At 33.7% G+C, this 12,668-nt stretch overlaps 1 pseudogene; it reads right to left on the reverse strand.

Annotated features, from left to right (window-relative positions):
* Positions 1 to 6,660: 6,660 nt before the first annotated feature.
* On the reverse strand, positions 6,661 to 7,840 carry LOC123595106 (annotated as a pseudogene).
* Positions 7,841 to 12,668: the final 4,828 nt, after the last annotated feature.

Consider the following 12,668-nt stretch of genomic DNA (forward strand, 5'->3'; position numbering starts at 1 on the left):
GAGAAAGACAGAATCCCAAGCAGGCTCCGCACTGTCAACACAGAGTCCAATGCGGGACTTGAACAAGATAACATTGTTCTAGCTGTTCTGATGTGTATTCTTATTCTTATACTGTTGTTATGGAAAGTAGGGAATGGCTAGATTTGGAGATGAAAGAAAGTCTCATCATCAAAACAGTTTTGACTGATGCCCCTGTACCTGATACTTCCCTCACTGTTCAAAGCTTGTTTCCAATGGTTCATCATCTGATTGCTATTAACATGACCTCACCAGGCTTCTGTTGTTCAGATTATATTGTATCAGCTTTGCTTTTATTTGGACCATTTAACCAACCTTCTGTATATTCTGAGTAGCAACTATAACCACATTATTTCTAACAAAATGCCCTTACGTGAACATTTGTATTTTTATTGATTGGATACTTCCACACCTGTCCTTGTCTATCCCAGTACACAGCTGTTCTCATCTATTCTGGGGTCCATACCATGCCTTTTAAAAATTACTTTCCTCCTACCTCCATGAATATGAAATTCTTTCTTATTTCCCAAGCTTGTCTAGGATAAAAGTATTGCAAATGATTAATTAGTACTTGATGTTTATTTTTCCAGTGAATGAATTTTCAAGCAGTTATTTTATTTTCAAACGGTAAAGGCAATAGCAAAAAGAGAATGAACAGCATTGAATGAGTTGCAGGCATGCATCTATTGTCTGTGGTATGTGCGGCAATCTTCCCTTTTATGTATGTACATTTTCCTTGAAATATGAGACTTTTATGTTGGAGAAAAATATAGTTACATTTTTATCACATGATGTTAAAAATGAATTTGTTAAACATTTCAAGTGGTTTGTCTCTTTAAATGTCAGCAACATGTTCATTGAAATCATATCTAATAACCATTAGTTGGTATTTTCAGGTATTATTTTCTTTCATAGAGATTTATTCTACTTAAATGTAAAAGCATACAAGAATTTCCATTTTTAGTCCACAATATAATGTGGAGAACTGAGCACAAGGTGCCTTTCATCCAGAATAGGTAGAGGTAAATTTTATAAACAGAGATCACATTTAATTATGAGAAAGAGAAGGATGAGTTTTTCAAGGAGGCAACTTTTTTCCAATTCGAATAACTCCCAACACCTTCAAAAAGTTGAGAGCAAACACAAACACATAGACATACACACATAAAGACAAAAATACAGAATTCTAAATTACTCAGAAATGAATAAGCCTTGAAGTAAGCATCTGATTTGCAATTTCTTTGATAATAATGTTTGCATAAAGGGAATAGGTTATTTTTAGCAGTGGTTGCTCCTCTAGATGACCAGAAAAAAATTCAAAATGTAATTTTCTGAAATATAGTATGGTTTTTCCTTTTACTTAAATGTGCTTACACACTCAACTAACTTTTATATAATGTTTTATCAACCCAATATTTTATAATAAAACTACAATGTGAAATTGCTTGTCTTTTAATATTAATGCAGGTAAACCTATTTTATTATTGTTTTGATTATTGAATATGAGAATTATTATAAACTGCATTAAAATAATACACTATAAAATATATGTTCAGTGTATTCTCTACATGTGAAATAAATGAAGTTTATTTAGTTATTTTTAATTTTATTTAAATCCAAGTTACTTAACATAGAGTGTAATAATGATTTTAGAAGTAGAATTTAGTGATTCCTCACTTACATATAACATCCAGTGCTCATCCCAAGAAGTGCCCTCCTTAATGCTCATCGCCCATTTATTTGTTCTATTTGTGAGTCTCTTATGGTTTGCCTCTCTCTCTGTTTCATCTTATTTTTCCTTCCCTTCCCTGATGTTCATATGTTTTGTTTCTTGAATTCCACATATGAGTGAAATCATAATATTTATCTTTATGTGGCTGACTTATTTCACTTAGCATAATATAGTCTTGTTCCATCCACGTTGTTGCAAATGGCAAGATTTCATTCTTTTTGATAACTGAGTAATATTCCATTGTATATATAAACCAGTTCTTTATCCATTCCTCAGTCGATGAACATTGGGATCTTTCCATAATTTGGCTATTATTGATAGGGCTGCTATAAACATTGGGGTGCGTGTGGCCCTTTGAATCAGCATTTTGTAATCCCCCTTTGAATCAGCAATGTATCAGCAATTGTTGGGTCATAGGGTAACTCTATTTTTAATTTTTTTGAGGAATCTCTATACTGCTTTCCAAAGTGGCTGCACTAGTTTGCCTTCCCACCAACAGTGCAAAAGGATTCCCCTTTCTCTGTATCGTCACCATCTGTTGTTTTCTTTTAGCCATTCTGACAGGTGTGAGGTGGTATCTCATTGTGGTTTTAGTTTGTATTTCCCCGATTGATGAGTGATGTTGAGCATCTTTTCATGTGTCTGTCAGCCATCTGGATGTCTTATTTGGAAATTTGTTCCAGATAAACAAATTTCAGTTGTATTTTTCTGGATGTTCATGCCTCTCTAACTGTTGGGATGACAGTTTACCTTTGACCCCGCATCCCTGATGAACCAAAAGAAGTTAATTGACTTTCAATTTGACTATTTTTTTTCCTTTGTAAGGACAGGATATATGTCTTTCAAGTTCTTTACATATCAGAGATGAAATTGGAAGATTGTTTTACTTTTTATTAGTGCTATACAAAATAAAAATTACAAGCAGAGGGTTTGAATATTTGAATTTTTGCTTAAATAAAAACATATATTTGTGCTCCTGTATCTGTTTCTGCTTGATATTACATTTTCTTTATCAAGAAAGTTAGCATAAATTTTACTGCTAAATATATAGATGTAAATATGAAAGGAAAAATCTGAGTGGATCCATACTCCAGCAACCTAAATGTATTGTTTATTATTAAATAATGCACGCTATTTTAATGTTGAATAACCAATTTCTGTTACATTTGATACCCCAGCATAGCACTGTTTATCAACTACTGCAGCTGACTGACTCATTGGGGATTTACTATACTTACATATTATTTCTGGGGAAACCAGATTCCCAGGAGGTAAAGAGAAAGATTCCCAGAAAATAAACCTACAATTGATGTTTATCATTTAACTATTTAGGTAAACTTTTGGGTTGGTGTAAGAATGTTAAAAAGTATGTCCTGCAGTATAAGAATTATTTTAGAAAGATAGAAGAAAAGTGGATAAATAATAAATTTCAGAAATGATAAAAAAATGAAAAAATAGTACTAAGATGAATTTTAGATTACTGCTATGAAAAAATACAACAGCCCTTATTTTTCAAATATGTATTAGGTAACTAATTATGTTTTGCAAATATTATTGTTTTCATAGAAGCTGAATACTTTTTTTTATGTTTAATTTTTGAGAGAGAGAGAGAGAGAGAGAGAGAGAGAATGAGTGGGGAAGGGGCAGAGAGAGAGGGAGATACAGAATCCGAAGCAGGCTCCAGGCTCTGAGCTGTCAGCACAGATCCTAGGGGTTGGGAGGGGGTTGGGTGGTGCTCCAACCCACAAGCCCTGAGATCATGACCTGAGCCGAAGTCGGAGGCCCAACTGACTGAGCCCCTAGAAGGTGAATACTTTAAAAGCTCTTCTCTTTATCATCATACAAACTATACATATACTCATGTCTAAATTGACTGAATTTGGGATGAGCACTGGGTGTTGTATGGAAACCAATTTGACAATAAATTTCATATATTAAAAAATAAATAAATAAATTGACTGAATCTATTGATGCTAATATTTATAAACAAAATTCACAATTTCTAAATTGACAAACAAGATGTTACCAGGTTGCTCCATTCTAGTCCCAGATGCACCAAAGAATTGGAGACCCGAGACCAGAATAGAGTTTATTGAGTAGATAAGTAAAGATACTTGGAAGAGTGAAAGCAGGCCACTGCCCAAGCATGAGTGGCAATGGCACTGAGAAGCTTTAGCTTTATCTTTCTAAGCCTATTTTGGGTATGTGAACATTTGGCTTTGATTGACATTTTTGATCGACAGCTGGTGGTTGTATAATATTTTGGCTTCTGCACATGTGTCTACCCAGGATGCAGTCTGTTTTAATTGAATTTACTTATGCTTTATGTATTTATCAGTGTCTAGTGAGCTTTTGTTGTAAACTTAAAGGTACTTAAGGGCAAGTTGCACCTTTTGTATGTATGCTCAGCTCTTAGAAGTCCCCTTTTGGCTTTTGAGCCACCTCTGTGGCTAGGCCTTTCCAGTGCTATTAGCCCTTAGGGGAGGCTCTGAAGGTGTGGCTGTTAAACCTGGGGGCAGGTAGGGCACAGAGGGTGTGGCCAGAACCTTCTTTATAACCTCCTTGCTCATGCCTAGCTAATTGCCCAACACAAATGGAACAACTTTTTAAAATTTAATTCTTTTTATGTGCTGTTGTTTGTGCTTTAAATACATTTTGTCTCTCTTTTTCCCAGGAGCTTAGCCTTTATATATTGTTATCTAAATATTTTCTCCCGATTACCCACATGTAAAACATGACCTGGATTAGCCCAATCACAGCATCTTCATCTCCTAGTGACATGTTAACATGAAAATTAAATATGTCCATTCAGAGAAAACCATAGAACTTTTGCTTGGAATTATGTTTCAAATAAACTTTTCAAGCTGGCAAGGTATGTGGCTGGATATTTGATGGGTGTTCAAATTTATCTTGAAAACTTTAAAGCCAGGAAAAATCAAATTGCTGAAAACAGATTAAATAAATTGGAAAAATTTGGGACTAGAGTGACATCACTGATCACTTGATCTTCTGGGTACACAGATACATTGATCAAAATATCTTATGTATTTTATTATGCATGTTAAGTCAGTCTGAATCAAATTTCTTGTTACCGTATATATTTAAATGTACATTTCCATAAAGATAAAATCATGACTTTCTTACAGATGTAAAATGAACATATCTTAAAAGTTTTCTTTAGTTAATTATTAATGAAGAAATGAGACAAGTGTTTACATAAAATTTAAAGAATGTAAAGAGCAGACACATTTATATGGATGAAGCACATTAAACTAAACATGCTAATGTCTGCCCAACTTTTGTTTGTTTGTTTGTTTGTTTGTTTGTTTGGGAGGGAGTGTGAATTGCTTCACAGGACAGAATTATTTGCATTGGCATTGCCACTAATTCTCTGTAAAATACCTAGTTTAGTATAATTCAAAGTCAAGGATAGTCTACAAGCAGGTAAACCAGATCATTATAAACAGTGATTGATTTTCCACTGCAGACATTGCAAGGGTAAGTGAAAATTATTTCACCTTTTACAAATGTATAGAACATGATCTTTTTCTCCATTCTCTTGAAGTGTTTCCTTGTAGACATAGTGAATCTAACTCTAACATAGTATATAGGGATAAATCTCACTAAAGGTTAACCCCAGTCTCCATTTTTTACAATGTATATTTATCTCCAAGTTTTCAGGCCAGATAACCGCTAGATATGTTAAAATGTTGCACCAGAATTAGCTGGAGTCTCTGAGGAGATGTGCAGGAGACTGTTCAGAGGGCTTTGTCTCTTGAGTTTTCATTGTTCTTTCTTCTGCTTTACTGTTTAAATTTCTGTGATAGTCTATCTGCTTTATATAAATGCAAATATGAATATTTACTCAGCAATTAAGTGCTTCTCTGTCTCTCTTCCAGTTGGTACAGAAGGGTTTTTTCTTTTTTTTTTTTGAGGAGAAATGTTTTATTTCTACAATACCCAGAAATAATTTTTGCTTATTCCATATTTACTTACATATCTTAGTTGATACATATGCTTTAGGGATTATAATTTTTATATGTCTTAAAAAAAATAGAGGTGACTGTAAATCAATTTTGGTCAAATTTTTCAGTTTGATGTAGTTCTTTAAAAATTAATTTACTCTTTTGTTATTCATTAATTATGATGTTCTTATTTTCATTTAATTTTATTGTAATGTACCTTAGAAAGCAATCTTTTTATTTGAGATATATATAATAATCTGGAATATATATTTACTAAAATATTATATGGTCTATTCCCTATCTAGTCTAAAATTTTGCCTTTTAAAGAAAAAATAAATACTAATTTAATTAAACTTCCAGAAGATTACATGTATTATTCATACTTGAAATAAACCACACTTATTGGTAAAATTTCAGTTGTAATATAGGATAATTAATCAAAAGAAACAAAAACTATGTATATATGTATATACATATCTATAGCTTTTTTTGTTGTAAATTTCACTAAATATCATTTCATTCTTCCTCAGTCATTTGAAAAAGAAATACCTTGTTTTAAGTTCTACTTCTATCTACTGAAAAAAAATGATTCTTTGATGTTCATTTGTTGAATTTTCAGAGTTGAGATTGAAAATTTGTTTTATTCCATCCTTTATACATGTTTATTATATTTTATTTTCCATCTGTCCTAAATTTTAGAGCTAAATTTTTATAGTCTTTATGGATTTATTCTTGCTATAGTCTCTGTCAAGAATATTTACTCATGTACATATTTATTAAATAAGATTTACATAAAATATTCAGCCATTTGTTTTAGAATTAATTCACTGCTCTTTGCATGTCACTTTAGATTCTAAGACTTTGCTCTTAAGTTCTTTTTTGTTTTGTTTCGTTTTTTGTTTGTTTGTTTTCAATTTGTGATCTATTTATTACTCTTAGAAAATCTCATTTTTGGCTGGACTCAGACTCAGAGGTTGAAGCTCTCAGGCCACTCCATCTCTTGGCGATCTATTCCTGGCATTTTTCTTTGGTCTTCTTCATTCTCGGACAAAAGTTTGGCATATTCTTATTTTTCTTAGCCAGCTAAGAGCAACACACTGATGTTTTCATTGGAGGACACATGGAGTAACAAGACACTGAATCTTGGGTGCTTTGGTTCTAGGTTTCTTACCTTCTTTGTTTAGGGACTTCTGGTGGGCATCATTCTTTAGAGAGATTGAAGAGTGTGTGAATTCTGCTAGCTCTTTGGGATCCCAGGCGATGAGGCACAGTAATATCAGTAAGTCCATGAATATCCTTCTCTCTCCTCTCTCTCTCTCTCTCTCTCTCTCTCTCTCTTTTAATGACTAAGTTGAGAACACTTAGATTGGCATCCACAATGCAACCCCGAGCAGATTTGCACTTTCTTTGTCCAGTCCTCCTTGGTCAATAGCAGGAATGCCCCTTACTCAGCAGCAGGTGGACATGGCCATGGGTCTCGATACCTTGCTTCATGAGGAAGCCTTGCTTGTCATTGTCATCACTAATTCAGACCTTGTAACCCTCACATTGTTCACTCAGAACATCAGCAGCAACTTCTGTGGCCATACACTTCCCGTTTGCATTTATCATCTACTTCAATGAGTTTCTGGCAGCTAGGAGCTGAGAATGCTCAGCTTCATTCTAGAGCATCTTACTGCCTCTTAGGCACCACAAAAAAAGAGCTTAAATTCTTCTTTTTTTTTTTTTTAATTTTTTTTTCAACGTTTATTTATTTTTGGGACAGAGAGAGACAGAGCATGAACGGGGGAGGGGCAGAGAGAGAGGGAGACACAGAATCGGAAACAGGCTCCAGGCTCCGAGCCATCAGCCCAGAGCCTGACGCGGGGCTCGAACTCACGGACCGCGAGATCGGGACCTGGCTGAAGTCGGACGCTTAAACGACTGTGCCACCCAGGCTCCCCTTAAATTCTTAATTTTACTTCATCGCACTGGAAAATTGAATTAAAAATTATATTACTTCAAGAGTTCAAAATCTATCAGATATGTTTCCTTTTCATTGATTTTTTTGCCTGCAATATAATGGATCCTATGAATGAATCTACATTAATTATGTCTTTTCAATACAGAAAATATTTAGTTTCATTTGAGTAATAATATAAATACTTGTATGTATAGTAATAAAATGCAACCAGAAAGCTTCATAAGGAAACATAGCCAGCATTCTTTGTGCTCTTCAAGTTTTGCTCTGCAGATGAAACAGAGTTTGATTCTTTTTATGTTCCACATGAATTTTGTTTCTGTATTTTCAATATTGTGCCTAGGTGGCTATTCCTTGTGTTTTGGATTCTCAACAATGAAAAATAACTAGTACCTTTCATAAACCACTCAGTATTATTTCCCACATATTTATAACTTCCTTATATTTAATGAACATTTTCATATACCAATCACCAATTTATCACCAAAATACCGTAGTGTCTTTAGTGTAATTAAAATATTTTATAAACTTCATTATTTCTTAAAAATATTTTTCCTGCACTTCTCCATTCTTTTGTTTTATTCAAGAATTTTATAGTAAGTATGAATACGGTTTCCAAATCTAAAGCAAGCCTAAACCCCTGGAGTACTCCCTATCCTCACCAGGGAGGGCAAAAACCAGGCTAGAGCTTTCCTTCTTAACCGAGATAAATTTTAAGAATGAAAATTTCTTCTATCTCAATAAAATTCAAAGAAGAAATTATTTGTCTTGTGATGAAAACAAGCAAGCATGTAGACATCCTCAACAAGATCCAATCTGATATTAAAATAATAAAGCAGGAATGAGTGGTTATAAAGAACACAGTGGACATACAGAATATAGACAATATAAGAGAAGGTATAAAGAACTCAGTGGTTGGATTGAGAAGCAGAATAATTGCCAAAGAAACAGTTAATGACCTAGAAGATCAGCTGGAGGAACTTGCCCATATAACATCAGTAATCAAAAGAGATGGCAGATCTAAAATGAAAAAAAAGACATTATGAAGGAATATATATCACAAAAATAGGCATGATTCAAGCCAACTGAATTCCAAAATGTTCTGCCTATTAAATATCATTCGTCTAAATACATCTAACTTGACCAAGTCCTAATGGATAGAAGGTATCAAAAGATGTCTCCATATTAGTCACAGCTATCGATTCTATCTGTTGGATTGATGCCCTGGGAGCCCTTCAGGTTTGTTGCATAGGATTGGGGAAGAATTATTGTGAACAGTGAGTAAGATTTGCACTCATATTGAAATAATGACCAGTAACATTCAACACAAAGTGAAACATATCCAATATGTTGCCGTTTACATTTTAAGAATTCCTATTAGAATCTCACCTGATTTGTTTGTATAAATTGTCATTCAACTCTATAAATTCATAAGGAACTGTAAGAGACCAATATAAAATAGTCTTGGAAAAGTAGAACTAAGTGGGATAACTCAGAATTCCCAATTTCAAAGCTTACTACAAAGAAAGATTTATCAATAAAGTTGAGTATTGACACAAAGAAATTCATATACACTAATGAAATAGAATTAATATTACAGATATAAATCATATTCTTCTGATCCTCTAATTTTTGACAAGGTTGCCAATTTAATTCAATGTGAAAAGAATAGTTTTATCAAGAAATGATTCTGGAAAGCTCAAACAGTTCATGTGAAAAATGAATTTGACCCTTATCTCAAACCATATATAATAATTAACTCAAAATGGGTCAAAAACTGTAAAACTCTCAGAAGAATACATAGGGTTAAACATTTATGATCTTGGATTTGGCAAAGGATTCTTACATATGACACAGAAAAGTACAAGCAAGAAAAGACAAAATAAAATTGTCTTCTTTAAAATTCAAACTTATTTTTCAAAGGACACCATCAAGAAAGTTAAAAAAAAATGCAACTTGTAGAATGGGAGAAATTACATATGTGATAAAAAGCTTATATATCTAGAATTTATAATGAATCCTTACAACTTAATATAAAAAGACAAATAACCAAATTAAAAATGGACAAAGGATCCGAACAGTCATATTCAAGAAGATATATAAATAACCAATATGTACATTAAAAGCTTCTTGACATCATTACTCTTCTAAAAACGCACATCAAAACCATGAGATAAAACGCATCCATAAGAAAAGCTAGAAAAAAACATCAGGTAACAAGAGTTGGCAAGGATGTAGAAAAATTAGAACCCTTGTACCTTGCTGGTAGGAATAAAAAAAAAAATTGTCCTAATGCATTGGAAAAGTCTGGCAGTTCCCCATATGATTAAATATAGATTTACCGGGGCGCCTGGGTGGCTCAGTCGGTTAAGCGGCTGACTTCAGCTCAGGTCAGGATCTCGCGGACTGTGAGATCGAGCCCTATATGGGGCTCTGTGCCGACAGCTCAGAGCCTGGAGCCTGTTTCGGATTCTGTGTCTCCCTCTCTCTGACCCTCCCCTGTTCATGCTCTGTCTCTCCCTGTCTCAAAAATAAATAAAACATTAAAAAAATTTTAAAAATATAGATTTACCATATGGCCCAGCAATTCCACTCCTACATATATACCCAAAAGAAGTTGAACTCCTAAACCAAGAGTAATTAAAATATGTGTTCACACAGAAACTATCAGTATTTATGGCAGCATTGTTCATAATAGCCAAAAGTGGAAAATAAAATGGCTATTAATGGATGAATAGATCAACAAAATATGAGATACGCATGCAATGGAGTATTATTCAACTGTAAAAGGGAATAAAGTACCGAAACATGCTATATCATGGATGAACCTTGAAAAAAAAATCACCTCCTAGCTCTGACACTAGAGTAGAAAAGTAAACTACTGTCAGAGCCATAAGGGTCTTTTTCTTTTTCTTTTTCTTTTTCTTTTTTTTTCTTTTTTTTCTTTTTCTGTCTTTTTTTTTTTTTTTCTTGACTCTTTTTCACAAAGAGCTAATGGAATTCCTGGAGGTAAAACCCATGAAGGCATGAGTATGTTAAGGGTGCTATGGTTGTACTCCCATGGAGTTTTTCACTCCCATGCTAGCGACACTCTGCCTCCAACAATTCATAGAGAATTGCCACTGAAGTGTTCTTAACAATTTATGGCTCCAGAGGCTTCTCTGTTCCAGGTAAGCAGGTCTCAGCTCTAATCCTCAATCTGCTGATAGTTCCAAGAAAAATGTTGATTTTTTAAAATTTTCTCAGTTTTTTTTTTTCATGTAATAATGGGAGTGACAGATTCTAAGCTCTTAACATGTCAGAGCTGAATCAATAAGTATTTATCTGTTGCCTGAACTTCAACAACAGCCCACTAAGTGGTCTATCTGATTTTACTCTTCCTATCTACCCTAATTTTACCACACAGAACCTAGGATTGGCTTTCAGAATCAAAAATTTCCAATAGATTCCCATCGCATCTACAATAAATACAAAATATTTTCTGCAGTACTCAAGTCCTCCATGACCAGGTGTCCGCAAATTCATTCCCTATTTGTTTTGCCATTCACCACAACACTGCCTTTTTTGTTAAATGAGCCAAACTTGTTCCAAATGCGGGACTGTTATTGTACTTTATGTTTTCTCCACCTTCAATTCTGTCATTATAGCTCAGTCCTTCATTTCATTTAGGTTTCTCAAAAATTGTCTTCATCACCATAGTCATTGCTATCAGTTCTATCTAAAATCAACACTCAAGTAAACCCACTGCATTAATTACTCCTTTATTTTTCTTCATCATATTAACACTATCAGAAATTAAATGATATAATGAAGTATCTATGTATTTTATATGGCCTCTAAAATATAAGCTCCATGAGGATAGTATTTGTTCACTTGTTCACGACTTGTTCAGTTGTTCACTACTGCAAATGTGGTATGTGTGACAGAGGGTAGGCAATCAATAGCATTGATGATATGAATGAGTAAATCTCTGATATCCAGAGTAGTGTGCTTTAAAATGCTGAATGGTCAATGAAATTGATGAGAACATAAGATCAGTAAAAGGCCTTTTTATGTGTAATATTCTGAATTTTCTATGATGAATGGGTTTTTAAATTATCCATCCCTCCCTTAGTGTCTCTGTTTCTTATTATAGGATTTGGATTTATAGTAATATCACAGGTCTTAACTAAAATGGGATTGTAAAAATACAGGGCAACACACATATGAATTAAATAAATGCAAAGTATCCTACTACTCCTTTGAGGCAGGTTTTTCAGTTATTTTTCTATCAGCTTCTATACATTATTGAATTAGTAAAGGATTCTGAGATTATGCAACTTAAATTTTTTTAATGCTTATTTATTTTTAACAGAGAGAGAGAAAGAGTGCAAGTGGGGGAGGGGCAGAGAGAGAGGGGGACACAGAATCTGAAGCAGGCTCTAGGCTCTGAGCTGTCAGCACAGAGCCCAACTCGGGGCTCAAACCCATGAACTGTTAGATCATGACCTGAGCCCAAGTCGGACACTTAACCGACTAAGCCACCCAGGTGCTGAGATTATACAACTTAAATTGGCCTTGTCTTTCTGTTAGCCTATCAACATTAGGAAAAATATTTTAAAATTCCACCATCACATTCAATGAAGAAAGTATGATTGGTCACATTTTAAAATTATATAATGAACTTTATTTTATAGATATGTCTCATATAATTAGAACCCTGAAAGGAGAATTTCAAATGTTGAAATATTGGATGTGGAAATTTTTTTGCAATTGTTGGAATTATTATTTCTTCCCACCCAGGGAAGTCACAGTATGCCAGTGAATTTGATTATTTAATTCCTTAGAATATATTGTTCTGCCTTTAGACACCAATATTACTTCATCTAGGCCTATCCCATTAAAATTTATGGTTGATTCATCAGTTTTACTTAAATTATAATAATATGTCATATGTCATACCCTTAGAATATTCCATTTTCGGATATGGTAAAGAAACAGTATTATTCACGCC

The sequence above is a fragment of the Leopardus geoffroyi genome, chromosome A1, assembly GCF_018350155.1.
Source record: "Leopardus geoffroyi isolate Oge1 chromosome A1, O.geoffroyi_Oge1_pat1.0, whole genome shotgun sequence".
In the NCBI taxonomy this organism is placed as follows: Eukaryota; Metazoa; Chordata; class Mammalia; order Carnivora; family Felidae; genus Leopardus; species Leopardus geoffroyi.